This window comes from Chinchilla lanigera, unplaced genomic scaffold (genome assembly GCF_000276665.1).
Source record: "Chinchilla lanigera isolate Chin_1 unplaced genomic scaffold, ChiLan1.0 scaffold00032, whole genome shotgun sequence".
In the NCBI taxonomy this organism is placed as follows: Eukaryota; Metazoa; Chordata; class Mammalia; order Rodentia; family Chinchillidae; genus Chinchilla; species Chinchilla lanigera.
The window spans coordinates 20,868,496-20,889,423 of record NW_004955433.1 but is presented as its reverse complement, the minus strand read 5'-3'; positions in this window follow the sequence as shown (position 1 = coordinate 20,889,423).

The window sequence follows — 20,928 nt, the reverse complement described above, 5'->3', positions numbered from 1 at the left end:
TTTTGTTTTGTTTTGTTTTCAGGAGATTCTCTAGAAAACGGAGGCCAAAAATAAGAGCTCAGTCAGGTGAAGTGGTGACAGAACTTGCAACCAAGTGTTGGACAAAGGAGCTGGGAAACATGTGTGGAGGTGATGGGAGACATAGTAAGATACAAACAGACTTTTCCAGGATCCTGAAGATGGGGGAGGGGAGCAGATGGAAAGAAAGGAAAGAAAAACAGAGAGGAGGAAGAATGGAGGAAGCTGATAGACAGTATCAAGGAACCGTGTATTCTTCAAGCGCTCCGTGCTGAGTTAGAGTGTGTCCTTGATAGATCATGACAATAATTTAAAAATGAAACTGTTGATATATATTTTGTACTTTACTGTGTTTTTTGGAAAAAAAAATTCAGTCAAACTTCAAACCCATACTTTAATAGATAATCTTGCTTAGGATAAGAGTAAGGTATTTCATGCTAAAAATGAAGAGAAAATGCAGAATCACATTATAGCACAGGTAGAACTCAAATGACTGGTTTGTGAAACACCAAGGACAGAGTTAAGAAAATTTCTCAGCAGTCCCACAGGCTTGAATTTTGATCCCTATACCACTCTTTCTTGGCAGTGTAAGCCTACTTGTTACTTTACCTCCCAAAGCCTCTGAGCTTTGAATAAAATTTCCATGCAAAGCAAAATAATATATTTAGTCTGAACATAATTATACATTTGGTAGCTATGAGGATTAAGAGGATCAGGCATTTAAGGCATATGACAAATTCTGTCTTCTTCTATCATTACCTATAAGAATCTTCCTCCTGCTCCCCAGGGGAGGCGGGAAACAGATCTCAGCTGCCTCTTGCCAAATCATGTTAAGAAAATTTTGTGAAGTCAGTTTACTAAAGCAGCATTTTCCTCGGATCAAAGCTGCTTGGAGAAAACTTTCCATGGCTGCTGTGAAACTTCAGCTCCCAGCTGGGTGTGAAGGGTAATTCCTGCTCTGCACAGACAAACCAGGTCAAGCCCCCTACTTGCCCAGCACTTCTACTCAGCAGGTGCCATGTATTGCCATCCTGACGCTGGCAATGGCCCTGGGTGAACCTGCAGGATTAGTGTCTCCCCACAAGTCCATTGTTTGTGGGAGCTTCCCTTGCAATTACTGCTTGACTTACAAATGAGCAGGAGCCCCAGTCTGCTCTTCTTTAGAAGCATGGTTAGTGAACAATTCTCAGTATCACTGCATGGGATGCTGTAGTGTGAACGGCAAGCCCATATCTTCCTGCTTGAAATGACGATGATAACATTTGAGTCAGTTGCTCATGGTTCCTATGGATCTGGGGTTGATAGTAACATATGTTTTGTTTATTTTTCTCTCTTTTGTTGAGATCATCACCATGTGTGTGAGGTCACTGAAGCCTCAATCCTTCCATCTTTTCAACTTGGTTAACATTGTGTTTATTGGTACTTTGGTATCTTTTTATTAAAAAATGTTTATATTTCATCTTTCATAAGTCATATTTCCCCAAACTCTAGGGTAGGATATAATATAAACAATTCTGTTATTGTGCTTTTTTTTGCATATCAGAAAATCAAAATTAGTGACATATATGGAACATATAAAGAATGTTCTAAGGGAATTGGGGATATAGCTCAGCAGCACAAGCACATTCCTGGCAAGCTCAAGGTCCTGAGTTCGATTCCCAGCACCAAAAACTAAAAAATGTTCTAAGGAATAATATTTAACTTAGACATTAAATGAAAGAGACACGCTATATCATAAAACCAATTAAAATAAACATGTTCAAGCACATATATAGAGGCTAGGAATTATATCTAAGTTTGCTTGGTTCAGCAGCCTGCTTTTGCTACCTTGACGTAAAGACTGCATCAAGACTCAAAGTTTCATCAGGAGTATTTTGACATTTGTTCATGTAATCGATTGGTATAAATCTCAGGAAAAATAAGACATACAGAAATACAGCAACTTGGCTGATTATAACCATGCCTGGACTGCCATTGTTGTTATACTTCTGAAAAATACTGAACATTGTTATACTTCTGAGTGAAAAAGTGGGAAAGGGTCAGAAACCATTTAATCCAAATATTTTGATTCCACTGGCCTAAGTATTGCTCAAGAACTGACATTTTTTAGCACTACCATAAAATTGAAACCAATAATCAACCCTAGAGCAGCAGTTCTCAAAGCTAGCTTCTAAGCAGCAGTAGCAGCTGTTATGATTTATATCTATATGTTCCCGTAAACCTCAGGCTCTCATAGGTATGGATTTGGGGAGGTACATGGATGATGAGTATACGGTAGTAGATCATATGACACTGGTCTAACCCAATGGTCAGTTTATAGCTGGGTATTATTTTGTGAAGTAAGGCCTGGTAGAAGAGGTACCATTCCTCCCATAATGGCTGTGCTTCTGCCCGCCATCACAGGAACTGTTCCTTCTCTGCCATGCTGTCCTGCCTTGAAGCCAGTAGGCTACAGACTCAAATCTCTACAAACTGTGAGCCTTTCCTTCTTTACCTTGTGAGTGATGCATATTGTTTTCCCAACAGTGAGAAAGGACTGACATGGCATCACATGCAACTTTCTCGGGCTTTACCCTAAACAGCTTGCATCAGAAATTGAAAGGCTGTGGCCCCCAAAAGTTGAGTATTTCCAATTTCTCTACATTATTCTTAAGCCTCTTAAAGTCTGAGGACCATTAACTGAGAGTACAAAGAACAGAAAGAGGAGGGGGAAAAAAGAGATTCTTGCCTGGAATGAAATACCCTCCCTGGTCCCAATAAGGCAAAAGCAGGCAAATGTCTTGCCTCCTCTTTGTGCCCCTAAGCTAAGTAGAAAACATTACTGTGTTGATTTTCCCCATTCAGGGATCTCTTCCTCCTTCTCCCCAGTATTACTGATATTGCGCTTTGTATGTACCATAAGGCAGGCATGTCAGAGGTAAAGGAGACTATCACACTGCCATTGGGTCTGGGTGTGGGTCTGGATGTGTGGGTCTGGATAAACTGACCTCTCTGAGTTGTTACAAAGTGCAGGTGACATCTTAATTTCTGCAGCGGTGTGTGTGTTTTCCAGAGAAGGACACTTACTGTGCCATGACTGGAGCCTGGGGAAGTCTATGCCAGAGCTTGTGGTTCACCTTGACATCCACAGGCAGCAAGGAAGAGTGCCATCTTGTCCATCAAGATGTTCATCATGACTTTTCAGTAGAATTTTCATGAACTATTCTCTCACAGTAAACATACATTATTCTCTACTGAAAATTACATGAAGCATGCTTAAATCTGCAACAGGATAAAAAGAAAAGGAAAGGAAATTCTTGAACCTATCTCAACTCATCTTTTATGCTACCCATGGTGGATAGAAGAGAAAAATCCTACCTCTTATCTGAGCACTTCTGGATGTTTCCTGCAAGGACAGTGACTTATCCCTTTGCTCCCTCTAGCTTCCTAATTTTTACCATTTTTCCTTATTCTTCTCATATTTTAAATCTTTTCTCTGCTTTTTTTTTTTTTGTTTTTCAGAGAAACTCGTCCGCTCCTAGGCTGAGAAAGAAAAAAACTCAGCCATCTATAAATCCTTCAATCAGATAACCGATGCCACCTCCAGCTTTAACAAAACGATTTGGAGCATTTGCTCTGCCCAGACTTCAGAGGCTTTCAATAGAGCAGTCCTGCATGGTGGGAAGTATTCAGCTGCTATGTCTCCCATCAAGTGCCTGCTCATCCACAGCTGTGGTCAGATTCTTCCTGAAGACGTTATGAAGAGATCAACCTGGCAAGAAGGGATATTTTTGATCCAAATAAAATATAGCTTACTTTCTTTTATAAACCTTACATTTTGTTAAGCTTATGGGTACAATTTAGATAGTTATGATCTACTTCCAAATGGGTAAAGTATATTTGTGCTATTAGTATAACATCTTTGGGGGGGTCCTCCCCTTCATTTCTTTTTTTTATTTTAAAGAGAGTAGTAAATGAGAAACAAACAAAAAAATAGAATAATAGCAGCATACCAGTGTCACAAACATAAACAAATCAAAGCAGGAACAGTCAAAGGGATACAGGATCTCAAGACAAAATAATACAAATCAACAGGGGTTGTTACATTACATATCACCATCCTCAACTACATTGCTCAGATTACCAGATGTAAGGATGAAAGATTGCTTAAACCATTAAAGAGAATAAGAAAATAATTCTTTGATAAAACATTGGCCACCTTTATTTCTTTACATATGATTAACTTTGGAATCATGGAATTATTATGGTTTTACCTGAGAACCAGCCGTGGAGGTATTAATACCAGTGTACCCGCCCCCACCCTGGATGAACCAAATCAGAATCTCTGGGCATAAGTTTTTCCAGTGATGCTGAAAATTTTAGAGATTTCAGTGATACAAACAGCCCCTGTGGCCTGTGTGCCATAGGTTCACCACTACTAGTCTAAGCATTAGATTTATATAAGAGGCCCCCCAAGTGATCAGTATAAAGCAGGTGTTGGGCATTTGTTAAAGAAGTAGAGCATTTGTCTACTTCCTAGTGGGCCTCAATTAGTAAGCATCCAAAGGAGGCTTAAAAGTCCTGAATAACCATACCTCACTGGGTGCATTCTTTCTGATAACCAAAATTCAGCACGGAAAGTGTAAGGTAGACAAATAACTAAAACCTTCCACTGATTGTTTAAAATAAAAAAAATTCATATTCAGGAAACCACCTCCAATACCTTGCATATAGCTGGCATTTAAGAGATGTGTAACTATTTCTTTACATCTTATCTTCTATATTTTCATCAGACAAAACACAAATTGGAAATGGCGTATCCCTGGCTCAAAGACTGTGAAGAAGTTTCAGGATTGTACTTAAATTTTTCCTAGGTTTACATCCCCAGAAGTCAGTTCACTGGTGTGAAGAAACCTTCAATAAACCTATTTAATGGAATTCAATGAGACAACATACTCAGAATGCATAGCATGCAGCAGGAGATCGGCAAATTTTAGAGACCCTGTCTTTGCTCCCTCCTCTTCAGCACCGAGCTTTCTGCTAAACTGCCTGAAAGGGTCAATGTTAAACCTTCCATTTTCTATAGATTTAACATCACCCACAATCCTAACAAATGTCAGTTCCCCCTGGTTATTTGTGGTGGCTCTAATTCTTGTTTATCTGGGCTGCCAGCTAGTGCTTTTAGCGCTTACTAATAATCACCACCTCTACATCCCCTTAAGGGTTCTAAAATGGCTGATTCCTTCCTCAAAGATGAGCTTGCTTTACAGGTTCTTAAATTAGTCTGCACAGAGCTGAGATCAGGCTGCTGGGAGGGGCTTCATATTCAAATTTTCTAAGTCACTCTGTCATATGACAGTCTGTTCTCCTAATAAAGGTCTTTACTAACAAGTTTTTATTTTGCTTCTGCCAAGGAGCCACCTGCCTAAGCACACTCATCTAATCAGCGAGGCTTAGAATCCAAACAATCATTCACTCCTGTTTTTATTCTTATTTCTTCTCTGACAATTGACTCTAAATCCTAATCATTAGCAGTAGTGCTTGCAATAATAGCTAAGAAGAAGTCAAATTAAAAATGTTGTTTCAATGCATTTTCAGTTTTATTTTGTTCACCTCTTAGGTTATTCATCTTCCCTTCAAGTTATAACTAAATTTCTTCACAGATATTCAAGAACTTGCTATATTGTTTTGGTGAGAATAGAATCCAAATGCACATGTATCCAGGAATCTTGGAGATTGGAAGAGCTCTGTACTTCCATCCAAACCATTGAAATCATGAGAATTTTTCAAGGCCTTCATCATTTGTATCTGTCTTGGTTACTTTTTTTCTCATTGCTGGTACAAAATACCTGATGCCCAAAATTAAGGAAGGAAATGTTTATTTTGCTTACAGTTTGTGGAGGTTTCAGTCCATACTTGGCAGGTTACAAGGCAGAGTGGCACAGGGCAGAGGGCTACAGCTCATGGCGGCAGAACACAGCAAAAACAACAAGCACTAAAAGGGAGGAATGGCGACAACCAGCCTCTTCCTCTCCCTTACATATGCAAACTATCCACCCCAGGGTGGGTGTAGCTCTCACACCCATAATCAATCAAACTCTAAAAGCCTGCCCCATAACCACATGAGGCTTTGGGGGGACACACAGACACAAACCATAACAGTATCCAAAAACAAGTCCTCTTAATTTCTGGTCAGCTACCCCCCACTGCCTTTGTTTAACTACAGGCTTGTTCTAGGGACTGTTCCATTCTCAATCACAATAAAGTTGTTACAGTGCTAATTTACCTTCCAGTCTAACTTGGGAAAACTTAGGCTGAGGTCATGCCTGATAATCTCCATATGTCTCAGAAATTACTACAACTTACCAATGTGCCCCATAAAATGCTCTTTAAATTAAATTTCTCCAAATAATATCAAATTTTCACAATGATATCATCACCTTGAATTTCAAAGTGAATATTATTTGAGATCATAGAACATTCTGCCCCCAAGAAACACACTGACAGTTTTAACTACAAGTTTCAAGATCTTGACCTCCAATTTAGTGTCCCTCTCCTATCACGCAGCCTCTAAAGATCCCATCATTCTTCCACAAAGATTTTCAGACCATTGTTCGTCTTTTTTTATACATTTCCTAGATTTTTGAATTGTAATTTACCTTTGCCATTTGCTTTACTTCCTAATGTTATTGTAGCCCATGGCCATGACTTAAATTTCATCTAACTCTCTCTTTCTCTCTCTCTAGGTATATATATATATAAAATTTACAAATTTATATCTCTAGCCTACAAATCTCTGAAACAGAACTCTGTTCTAGGGCCTGAATAGAGTACATGCTCACTGTGGTGTTTTATGAATAGATGCATGAATGGCAGCAAAAGTATGCATCTAGTTTTAGAAGCTTGAAGAAATCAGATGAAAATTCAAACATCCTTCAGATGAAACATAGAAACATAATGAAAATCACATATTTAATTTTGAATATTATAGGAAATACATGCATAAAGCAAAAGAAAGTGGTAACATTAATAATATATTTTATCAGACTTAATATATCAAAATATTACCAATTTAATTTGAAATCTAGATAAACCATTGATAGGATGATATTTGCACTTTTTTTAAAGTAAGCATTTGCATCCAACGTACCTTTTATTTTCCCCAGTGTACCTTTTACACTGACAGTTCATCTAGGTTTAGTTTTTCAGTTATGACAATTATGTCTCTTTTGCTAGTAAGCCATATGTACCTAGGGATAACTGCAGTTGCACAGAATTATCACAGTTGATGGAAGCCACTCTAGGTTCTCCAGCAAGAAACAATACAGGAAGATGAGAGTTTTGAAGAGAGATAAGAATGCATGCTGTCCTTACTTAACTGGTACCATTAATCTTTTCTGTTTGTTTAAACAGACATTTAGCTATCTTTTGCAGTACAGCAAAAGGCCTGCACCAGCAGGAGAAAATGGAAATCATTAAATAACCTGAAAACTTTAAAAAAATTATTAAAGGGTCTGTCAATTTGAGGTGCATTTTTATCATGAACTCAAACATCAGAACTTTGCTCTGCTAGTCCAATGTGTCCATTTGACCTTTGTGTTTTATTACTGTCTTTATGTATATGATTCAATAGAGTAAAACTTGGTCTTTCTTTTTTGTTTAAAGTCACTTCTTATTTTTCTCCTACTCACAGTCATTGTCTATAACATCCTATAATGGTTTATGGAGTGGAAATTGAGAACCAATATGAATTGATCAGACCTGGTTATGAAGTGTCATATTGCAGCTTAAAATAATAAAAGGAAAACCACATCATAGAAAGGAAATGCATTTCATACTAGATATGCTGCCACACAGCCTTGATAAAAATAGCATTTTTCACTTGCTAAATAGTATTGGGATTGAGTCAATGGCTCAGAATTGTCCTGAGACGCTTTCCTGAGGTTTGCCCAAGCTAGTCAAAATGCCTCCAGCTTTCAGCTTACCTCGCTGTTTTTGACCTTGGCTTTGTCCTTACTTCCACATGTCAGATCAAGGGAGCCAGGCAACAGCTTGAATGAGGCACAGTATTTAATACAAACACAATGACATCTCTGCCCAGATAACTCCTATCGATCCTCTGGGGCTTTGAGCCATGCCACATTGAATCTTTTTTTTTTCCCTAGGAAAGCTCACTGCACATAGATTTGACTGGATTTATATGACTTTTTCAATCCACTAGGATACCAATTAAGAAAGCACTAATGCAGTGCAAGATCGAGTGCCCTGAAATAATTAATGCAGCTCTGTGAAGGCCTAAATCCTCAGCAACATCATCCTCCAAAAACAGCCAGCTGGTGAGAGGATCTGGGGCCATGAAACTGTGAGGGTGAAAGGGAGGGTTGGCTCCTTTTCTCCTCTCTCCCCTGTTCCTTTGGTATCTTTTTGAATGTCAGCCACCTTTTGCCTATTTTTGATGAACTCTGGAAAAGGGTCATAGCATGATTTTTAGAGAGAGATCGTGGCACAGAGAAGGAGAGCAATCTGGTTTTCTGAATTTCTATCAGGTAAAGGAAACATTCCATATTTTATTTGAATTAACTGTCATTACATTAACCTATATTGCAGCTTTAATCATATCTCCCTTATCCCTGAGAGGAAACCTCATACAACAATAGCTTTTTCCATGTGTATATGGGGTATGAATAGTCTGATTTCCTTTTCTGATGGACTGAGAAACTAGGAAAAGGACTTGGAAAAGAAGTTCAAAATACTTGGGATTAAGGTAGCTACTATTATTATCTGAAGAGCAATAATAGAGTTCATCAGAGATTCCAGGAGTGGCCATTAAAGAGAGGGATAAGAAGTGAGTTTGTACCCCACCCTTGCCTAAAATTAATCAACCATCTTAAAAGAGGGATATTCATGGCACCTTTCCAAAAGAGATTAGACACCCATGCATGGGAACTGTCAGAGGGAATTTAGCATCGTAAGGGACAAGCAATAAAAAACAAGTATCTCTAGTCCCTTTTAAGCCTGGAATTATGAGATTATGTGTTTACAGAGACTGTTGCTGTCAGGGATCCTAAACCAACCTGTTCTGAACTGGTGGGGGAAGAAAATGTGCTAGTGAGTGAATGGTAGCATGTGTGCAACAGCCCCCACTGGGAAGGGCCAACGAAGGACAGTGCAGTATGACAGGGCTGAGAACATCAGAGTGAGGCTTACAGCATCTCTGACCCTGTGACAAATTAAAGGAAAACCATCAGGTGACTCCTAGAAATTGCCCTGCACTTTTAAGTTTTCCTAATGCAAAAATAATTATGTGGTTGAAATGGCACGCTAAACCACAGAAATAGCACTATGAGTGAGCCCTGCCTGCAACTTAAACAGAACAAATTAAGGTTGGCAAGGGGAGACACTCCTTTCTAGGGCCATCAGCATCTGCTCAATCAGATGACCTAATAAAAACAACACACAGATGTATTTTACAGCCTAGGGGTGTTTTCTGGGGAATGGATTAGACACAGCTAATGAAGGCCAGACAGCCAGCTTAATGCCTAGGCCTGCCCTGGGTGGCATGCCTGGCCAAGAAAAGCTCAATAACTAAATGGCAAAGAGAACAGATGAGTCTTGTAATTGGCAAAAAGGAAATGTACTAACAGCAGCAATAGGGTTGGCTGAGTTGGGTAATACAAATTTTAGTGTGATCTTTCTTATATACCCTGTAGTGCTAGGATTCGGTAGGGTGATTCTAGGTTGCAAAAATGTTAACACTGGGGAACATATAGTCTAAATCCCCACTCCATTGCTGAATTAATTTACAAGATATCCCTGACAAATAGCTCAATACATGCTCAAATATGTGAGTCAATGTTCAATTTGAAATCCCTCAGTTTCTTATGAGTGCCTGCTATGAATCAGACCTGACCTAGGAAGTAAAGGTGCCTATAATTAAGAATATTTCCTATTTTTAAAGTGTGTCTGAATGATGAAGACAAAAACTAAACAAATATAAACAATCATTTCCTAGGCAGTCAACTGATAAACTAGTATAATAATTTCAAAGAGATGTAAGGGTTGTGAATGACTTTTCTAAAATGGAGAATGGGAATTGCTGAGTGGAGTATCCTTTGAAATTACCTCATAATATTTCAGGGATTGTGTATGAGGAATCTGGTCTAATGATGTATATTTCTATTTGTGAGAAGCATCATTTCTGTTTTTTTCCTTATTAGACTTACTGTGGTTCAACAGCTTTACATTCTGTGCATACATCCAGTGGTCAGAAGAAACTTTTGCTCTCAGGGACTTGCAGTCCACTTTTGGAAAGGACTGAAACATTGACAAATGTCATATACTGTAACATACCCACTATTAGAATTTTGCATCGGGTACAGAGTTTACAGAGTTGATGGTGGCATTCATTTGTATGTTGGAACTTAATAGAAAAACAGCTGGCCAGGGTGCAGTGTAATAGAGAACAACGAGGAGACAGAGCAGCTATATCTGCAAAAATACGCAAACATGGGACAACAGGGGATTTCAAGGAGAACTATGAGACATGTGAGGTAATGTAAGTACCAAATGGGAGAAGTGGAGAAAAGGAAGATACAAGAGAAAGTGTCAGCATTAAGTGATATATATAAAAGCCTTGGAACTAGTCTTATAAATGATGTGAATATTTTAAGAAGTTTAAAATAAGACAGGGTAATAGCAGTGATAATAACATGAAGCAAAAAGAGGAGGAGAGGGAAAAAGGAAATGGAGAAAAAGGAGGAGGAATGGAATGATGAAAAGAAACAACCATTTTTTGAACATTTAATATACTGACATACCATTTCTTGAGAACATCACTTAATATTCATTCAGTTATTGCAAAGAATCATCTGAAGTCAAAGAGAGATTTTTAAAAACGTATGCTCAATCACACAGCTTATCAAAGCTAAATAGTCTTCCTTTAGAGTTTATACCTTATGCAATTCTGCTACTATACTCACAGGAGCTTGTCATTCTGTGTTTATGAGTCACTTCATGGGTGCTCGGTGTATACTGAAGAATCACAGTAATCACTGTGTTAAAGATGGGGGCACTGGGACATTGCAATAGTCATGACACGAACAGTGGGTCCAGAATGTAGCTCACTTCTTTGACCTATCAATTCTAGTGAATGCAATTACATTTTGCACTTTCATTTCTCTAGACTGCAGATGTTGAAAATATACCTCCTTCCTGAGTTTTTCTACAAAATCTGTCATGTTTTAGATTTGGGGGGCTCTCCCCATAATCTTCCTGTGTTTGGAAGGTGAGTGAATCCGGGGGTGATGCATTCCTTGTGGGGTTAGTGCATGGATGAGTTACCAGCTAAACAGCTGTTGGGAAGTAGGGTCTGGATGGAGAGGAGGCCACTGGGGATATGATCTAGAAGAGTGCATTTCCCTCCCTCCTCCTCCCTTCTTTCTTTGGTTCCTGACTACCATGACATGATCAGCTTTGCTCTACAAAATTTCTACAATGCCTTTCCTGCCTTCAGCCAACCTACTATAGATTAAATCTTCTAAAAAATCCTCTAAAGCCCAAACAAATCTTTCTTCCTTTAATTTGTGGATGTCTGGTGTAGTGTCTCCACAATGGGAAAGGGACTAAGACAACACTATTCTCAGCTCCAACAACTATTTCTCCTCTGGGGTGTGGATGTATGTCCTGGTTGTAGTATATTCTCTGCTGATGCTTAGGATATACCTAGTATTCTAAACTATCAGTTCCTGCATAAAGGCACTGTCACTGTTTTAATAGGATGTGTATAGGCTCACCATTTAGTCTTCCATGGTGGTAATATTTGAAGCAAGAAGTGTGAAATAGCTTATAGCTCTCTTGGCTAAGATTCAGGAGATTTCCAGAGAAAATAAATGTTTGCAAATATTTTGACTGTCCTATCCTTCCTTAACCTCACAGAGAATTCCTTTGCTTTCAGAGAAGCAGGTTGCAGATATTGAAAACCACAGATAATCTCAATCTGATTGCTTCTATAGAATACTGTCAACATTGTGCATTTAGACAGGATAGTTGTTTTTGTTTCAGATGTCAGAAATAGAATGTCTCTGTAGTGCAAGAATGTTTATCAGAGCATTCTAGCATACCTTACATTTTCATGGTGAATGTACTCTCTTCCTATCAAACTTACCACAGATTCTTGCATTACATAAATACATTCTGCAGTTTACATCACAATGCCATGCAATGTCTTAAGTTACTTTTCTTGCTGCTGAGACAAAATACCCCATATATAAATTTAACAGAGGAAAGATGTATTTGGCTCACAATTTATAGATGTTTCACTCTGCAGTTGGTAGGTTCTGAGGCAGGTAGCAAGGCAGAGGGGCATCGCAAAAGAGAAACAGTTCAATGCACGGAGAAGGCAACAAAACAACAAAGCAGCAAGGAAGCAAGCAGCAAGTGACCAGTGGACAGAACAGCCCTCTTTCTGTCCATTATACTCTGTCAGGGTGTACACCCTTAGGGTGAGTAATACACCCAGGGAAGGCCTTTCGACTATTGACTCACAGAACTATGCCAAACCAATCAGTGGACTAATTTAGTAATCACACATCCTTCAGTGAATCCAGCATCATGCATACTTAATTGTAGCATCACATACTCTAGATCCAGCCACCACTGGAAAGCTCCACCTATGACTGCCTGAGGCTTTGGGGGGATATCTAGACACAAACCATAACATGCAGCCATTGAGGGTTCCTATGGGATGAATGTATCATTTAAAGACTCTTGTGAGCTCTCCAGATGCAATATGAAATTTGTACATGACAGGATGATATGAATCAGAATTAGGGACTCTGAATGTCTCCATCCATCTCTCTTTCCTGGTTTATGCTTTTGCTAAGATCATCTTCTCATGCAAAAATGATTGTTTTACTTGGTGGAAAGGATGTCAGTCAATATCCATACATCTAACTTTTTAGTTTGTAATCCAACAGGCAAAATATTTCCATCTCTTTTCCTTTAAAAGGAAAAATAAGAAAAGATTGAAATTGAAAAGGAAAAGAAAGAAAATTTATCTAATTTATGCATGGGAATCTACAAGAAGTTTAATCTATGACTGTTTATCCCTAACACTACGTTTTAATTAAAGAAACCTTTGTAAAATGCAAAATCATATATACATGACTGTTTATATTTTTTGTAATAGCCAGAATCAAGGATGAATAGCTTCATCAGCAATAGAACATATTAACACATTTTGAAACGATTACATAACATTGAAATGAATAAATGTAGCTACCTATAACAAATGGATAGTGTTATTTACACTTGATTGAACAATAGAAAGGAGTTATAAAGAATAAATTTCTCAAAAAAATAGTGGTTAGATTCATATATATCTTTTAGAGTCAATATAAATGTAATATAATATTTGTTCAATTGAGGTAAAATAATAAACAAATAATTATTGTCAACATCATGATAAGATTGCCTTTTATAGAAAGAAGTCTTTTATCAGTTAAAAATATGTACAGCCTTTTGGGAACATGATTTTTTAAAAAGTCTTTATATGTTCTAGATAGAAGTCCTTGGTCTGCAGGACCGTTGGCTAAAATTTTTCAGAATTTGTAGGTCTTCCTTTGATTCTGTTGGTGATTTATTTTGATGTGCACAAACTTCTCAATAAGATGAGATACCAGCTGTTGATTCTTTGAAGTATTTCTTGTGCAGTTTGGTCTTTGTTCATGAACTCTCTGCCTACCCCTATGTCTTCAAGATTTACCTATTTTCTTTTCTGCTCTATCCTATCTTCTTTTTTACTGTAGAAGTAAAAGAATGAAAACATATTAAGAAACAGACAACCATTTACAAAGTAGCACAAGAACAGCACAAGCAATACTGAATTACAGACAAAGTGACAGAAAACTAATAATGGCTGTTGTATTACATATTGATCACTTCAAAATGGTTACTCAGGAAAACAAATATAGACGTGCAAGACTGATCAAAATAATTAATCATTAAATGTTCCTTTCAATAAAGTGATAGAAGTCAGTAGTACAATTAAGTTAGCTATCCTGTATATACATAATTTTACCCTTCTTTCTTTCCCTTCCAGTAAATTTAGTGATTCTATTTTAATACTTAGATCTTTCATCTATGTTGACTTTAGTACATGGTAGTAGACATGGGTCTAGGTTTCAGCTTCAGCATATGGAAGACCAGTTTTTCCAGAACCATTTATTAAAGAGGCTGTCTTTCATCCAGTGAGCATGTTTGGCTCCTTTATCGTAGATAAGATGGCTGAATGTGTTTGTAGTTGTTTCTGCATCTTCTGTTCCACTGATCCTGAGGTCTTCCTTTTTTTTTTTTTTTTTCAAGGACCATACTGATTTTATTACAGTAGCTTTGTATTATAATATTAAGTCAGGGATTGTGATGTCTCCTGCCTTGCTTTATTGTCTCCTTAGTGTAAGAAACTGAAAGTATAAATAAAATCTGAAACATACAATAGATATTCCAAAAGGGAAAGAAACTGCTCCAAAGGAAAGAACAACTGAGATGAGGGAAAGGAGAAAAGAATGAAGGAAGGGAAAAATATACAAACACAAGATAGCTAAGATCATTTCAGTACTAATTTCTATTGGTTTATTGAAAGGAAGAATTCCTGCTTAATTTTTTTCATCAATCTTGTGTGCTATACCTGGTAATCTGAACAATTACTTTGAAGATAACAATATACAATATAACAACCATTGTTGATTTCTTATCATCTTGTTTTGAAGTTCTGTATCAGTTTTTAATGTTTTTTCAAAAATTTTTATTCTCTTTAAAATGAAAAAAAGCAAAGAAAAAATATGCAAGGACTTCTGTGATGCCACCAATAATGAATTCTTAACTTGAATTATAGTTACAGGAAATTCATTTATACCTGTTTTTACTTATAAATATGTTTATTTATATGTGTTATATGTCATATTAAGAAAGAACAAAAGATAATTTTAACTTCACTTTCTTTTCATTATTGGCTTTCAAGTATGTGGTATTTGAGATTCTTGTTCTATGTTAACTGGGTAACATTTGGCAAATTATTTTACTTATTTGCCTGTAATTTTTCTTATCACATAATTGAGATAGTAAAATAATGGTGATTTTAAAAATAAACATAATAATGATAATAAACAAACAAATACATTAATAAAATTCACAAAGTTCTTAGGTCATGTGACTATTCATGAAAAGTAGGTAATAATTTGGTTTCCACACTGTTATCATTCAATGGAGTATAATATTTGTACTTTCTTACTGGCAATGATAATAGGAAAAAGTTCACTAAATATATAATATTTCTGTCCTCTTTCTTATCACTAGGAGTCTGTCTTTCAATTACTTAAATTAAAAGGAAAATAATGTTCAAACTTCTTTATTTAGTCATCTATAATATTATAGGAACTGTGTTCAATGGTGCAGGTAAGATATTATGGAAAACAATGTTGGACTTTAATAATTTCTCTATGTAGTCTGGGGATATTTATATCTTTGTTAGCCTATCTTTGTACAGTATTATTGCATGACTCTATGGTCTTGAAAAATTTTCAAAATGAGTGTATTTTGCCCACAATTTTTTTAGACTACCTCTTTTACTATTTAGACTTGTCTTGCACCATAATTTAACACATGTCAAATGTTATTTGAGTATTTACGGATACTGTCGTCATTCTGCTAAGGAGAAATATAATTGAGAATACATTTATGTTTAAATGAAGTATAGTTTTGTGATTTAACATTATAGCTAATTCAATTGTGTGACTTTCATCTTTACAGTATAGGACCAGATTCCAGTACTACTCATATCACAAACTTTGCTGACTCATTCACATCATGGAACAAAGGTTCAGGGATATATACACATATACCATTTTCTAATGTGGATGTATCATATATATATATATATATATATATATATATATATAATCAATTGAATGAAAAACAGCATTTGCAATACTCAGAGTTGGAAGCTAATCTATGGACTATGAAGTCACTGAAAACATCATAAAGCCAACCTGTAAATGCAAAATTCAATTCTCTATGCATACAGATATTTTTCCTTTTTTTCTTTTTCTCCTTTCCTTCATCCCGCTTGTTCCTTCCTCTGAGCAATTTCTTTCCCTTTCAAAATATCTATTGCACATTTTGGGTATTATTTACTCTAACAATATGCAATATAACAACCATTGATGAATTCCTGCCATTTTTTGCAGTGAAGCTTTGTATCATTTCTACTGTTTTTAAAATTATTTTTATTCTCTTTAATGGTTTGATCAATCTTGTATTCTTATACCTAGGTATCTGAGCAAATTCATTAAAGATAACAATATTTAATATAACAACCACTGTTAATTTCTATCATTCTGTTTTGAAATCTTGTATCTTTTTATTGTTTTGTTTTCATCTATGTTGTTATTTTTTATTCTCTTTAAAATAAAAAAAATTTTAAAAATTTCAGTTGTCATAAATTCCTAATTAAATAAAATCTCTTTCTTATTAAGAATATACTAAGTATCCAGAACATAACATAAATATATAAAATAATAGATGGATATTCTAATATAGATCATATGAGATCTATTATATCTCTTCAATTGGCATAGTATGCTTTTAAAAATACTGCATGAAACGAGGAACTACATCTCTGGTTTTGTGTTTTAACTATTTGAAATATTATTTACATAGAAAATACATTAAACGTTCCAGAGCAGATAATTGGTGAGATCTAGTCTTTCAATATATGATACATTAGAACTTTGGTATCTAAGTGGGTTTACAACTGAAAAGGATATAAACATGTCCAACAAGCAAATAGAAAGTGCACAACATCATTAGCTGTTGAAGAAATCCAAATAAAAACCACAAAAGAATGAAGAGTTGTGCAGAAAATGTATGAGCAATTTGGGACATTATTAAAAGAGGAAATATTCAGATTACTAATATTCAGGATAGATTTCAGAATGCCAAAGGTTTAAAAATTTTATTCAAAGACTGAATGCCTGAAGACTTCACAAGTCTATAGAAACATACAAATACCAGCTATAGAAAGAGAAGACACCACCAGTCATATGTAACTGAATCAAGTCTACCCTAAAATATAGTGTAATCAGGCTCTCAAAATTGAAATATAATGAGAAGATTTTCAAGGCTTCAAGAGAAAAGAAACAAAACGAAAACATATTACAATTTGCTTGACAGCAGACTTCTTGGCAGATACTATATAAAGACAGAAGAGTGGGGTATGAACTTCACACAATAATAAAGGTAGGATACTCTGATATCAAAGATACTGTACCTAGCAAAGCTATCACTGACTAATGAGAGATAAGGACATTCCCAGGCCAAAATTTAAAGAACATCCCTCTACCAGACTGACCCAAAAGAAATGCTAAAGGGAATCCTTCAAACTGAAAAGAAAAGAGATGAATAGAAAGAAAAGTTCAGAAGGTATAAGGCTCAGCAATAATTAAATCAACAAATTCATTTGGAATCCTCTTACATTACAAATAAACTACATAGACCATTCACATCTTCAGCAGGAAGACTGGAAAACAAAACAAGGAAAATAATAAATCATATTAATGTTTGAAATGTTAAGCAATTTTAAAAGATACAAAATGGAACATCAAATATTGAAAACTTGGGAAGCAATAATGTAAATGCAGAGTATTTTATTGTTATATTTTCTCTATTTTTGTTCCTTGTTTACGATAATATCACATTGCTATCATTTCAAAATATTTTTATTAAACCTCATGGCAATTATAAAGCAAAATCTGCAGCAGAACAAACCCAAAATAAACAAAGAAGTAAAATATTTTGTAAATTGCATAATCAGAAAGGAAGACATAGAAAGGAAAAAGAAATTATCACACAACAAGTTTACAAAATGGCAGTAGAAAGGTGTGACTTAATTACGTTGAATGTAAAGGAATTAAATTAAAAGACAAAGTAGGTAAACGGCTAAAACACAAGACACAACTTTATGTTCCTTATAAAAAACACCTATGGTGTAAGCTAATTGAAGGAAAAATTATTCTGTACAAATGGAAACCAAAAGAAAGCAATGATAGTCACATAAAATAGTACATATTAAATCAAAAACAGCAAAAAAGAGATAAGGTAGGTCATTATAAAATGATATAGGGTTCCATTTAGTTAAAGGAAAGCTTTGCAAATATATATGTACCCAGTATCAGTGCAGTCCTAATATATCAAATAACTGTTAACAAACACAAAGGGCATAACAAACTACAACCAAATATGCAGGAAATGTTACCACCCTACTTTCAGCAATTGACAGATATAGAGAGAAAATCAGCAAGGAATAGCAGAGGTAAATTGTTCCCAAAGAACGAACCCAGAAGATATCTATGGAACATTCCATTTAAGAACTTGAGAATGCATATGCTTCTCAACAAACTTTAAACCATTCTCTAGGATAGGACAAACTATAAAACAAGTCTAAATATTTCTTTAAAACATTGAAAAGTTTATCTCCTCCAACCACAGTGTCAAAACTAGAAATCAATTACAAAGAAAAAATACAAAAAATTGGATATCAAATAATATACTTAAACAATCAATGAATGAAGGATAAAATTAAGAAAAACCTAAAAGATTTCTTGCAACAAACAAAAATGAAAGCACAATGCACCAAAATTCATGACATACAACAAGCATCACTTAGTGTAATTTAACATTGCTAAGAGGGTTTATTTCATTGACAACTTATATAAAAACGCACAAAGATAACATAATCTCATCTAAAAAACTGAATAGAAGAAAAGAAAATTAATACATATAAGAACAAAATCAATGAAGAGGACACAAAAATTGATTCAAAATACCCTCAAAATGAAGAGCTGGTTTTCTGAAAAAGATAAGCATGAATTAGCAAATCCTTAGACTAAGGAAAAGAAAAGAAGGATAGAAATAAATAAAATCAGAAATGCAAAAGGGGACATTAAACTGATGCAATAAAAATACAAAAGATCATTAAAGAGTACTATGGACAACTATACAGCAATAAATTTGATAACCTAAAAAAACAGAAAATTTCCTAGTCATATACAACATACCAAGATTGAATCATGAAAAATAGAAAGCCTGAGGAGACCAAATATAACTGATAAGACTGAATTCGTAACAAAACTTCTCCCATGAAAGAGAAGCCCAGGACAAGGGGGATTTACTACTGAAAGTGACCAAACATTTAAAGAAATAATACCAATCCTGAAATAATTCCAGTGAATTGAAGAGGAGAGAATTCTCCCAAACTCATGAGGCCACAATTATCCTGACACCAAACTCAGACAATGGACACACAGAAAAGAAATCTACATGTCAATATTCTCGATAAGTATCCGTACAGAATTCCTCAATTAAACACTAGCAAACAGAATTGAACAGCAAATTGAAAACAGTTATCCATGGTGAGGTAGGATTCATTGTTGGGATTTTAAGATGGTTAAGCAAACACAAATTAAGCATGATACTATGCATTAGCAGAGCTAAGGGCAAAAGCCAGAGCTACAGGAAACACATCAGCTAAAATTCAATACCGTATAATAAAAAGTCTGAGCACAATATGTGCAGAAACAATGCACCTCAGCATAATAAAAAAAAAACATTGCTGAACTCCTACCATCTTGTATGGTGAAGCTCTGCATCATTTACATTTTCTTCTTTTTATTATTGCTTGTTACTGTCTTTGACTGTTTGATCAATCTACATTCTTATGTCTGGTGGACTGAGCAACATCATTGAAGATAACAGTATGTAATGTAGCAGCCATTGTTAATTCCTATCAATTTGGTTTGAGGTCATGTACTGTTTTTGCTGTTTTTCAGTTATTATGATTTTGTCTTCATTGCTGTTTTCTTAGTTTTTATCTTTAAAATAAAAAAAAATAAAACAAAGACCATATATAAAAAAGCCACCTGTTTGTATCATATCAAATAACCCAAACCTGAAAGTTCCTTCTAGCTTCTGGAACAGGGCAGCCTTCCCATTACACCCAGGCAAAAAAAATCACACAAGGAAAAGAAACGAAACACATCCACTTTGGAAAACAGGAAACAAATTGTCACTGTGTGTAGATGGCATGACCTTTTGTACAGAAAACCCCAAAGAGTACATTAAAAAACTCTAAGAACTGATAAAGTAATTCAGCCAACTTATAGGACATAAAATCAAGGAATAAAACTTAGCAGCACCATTCCTTGTCAGTAGCTAATTGTTGGAAATAAAAATCAAGAGTGTATTCTCAATTATAACAGCTATAAAATATTAGAAAGGTACTCTAGGAATACATTTAATAAAGAGATTAAAAACTCTACAGTGAAAACTATAAATCATTGATGTAAGAAATTCAAGAAGATACAAAAACTGAAAAGATACATATTGTTCATGGATGGGTAAATCAACATTTTTAAGTTGTCCATATCATCCAAAGAAATGCATAGTTTCAAGGTAATCTCTATCAGAATACCAAAAAAATTCTTCAATAATTGGTACTAAAATTCCTATAGAGCCACAAACAATTCATACATAAAGCAATCTTGTACGTGAAGAATAAAAATGTGCATTACAATACCTGATTTCAGAATATATTACAAAGCTATAGTAGACCAAATATAATGGTATTGGCAGGTAGAAATAAAAGTAATATTTGAGTAAAAATAGACACACAGACTAAGAGAGTAAAGTAGAAACTATAAAAGTAAATCTACGTACCTACAACCAACTGACTTTTGACAAAGGTGGTAAGAATGCACAAAGGAAAAAATCTTTTTATTAAACAGTCCTAGGAAAATTGGATATCTACACAGAGAAGAAGTATAGACTCTTCACACACACACCGACACACACACACACACACATGCACACACACACACATAT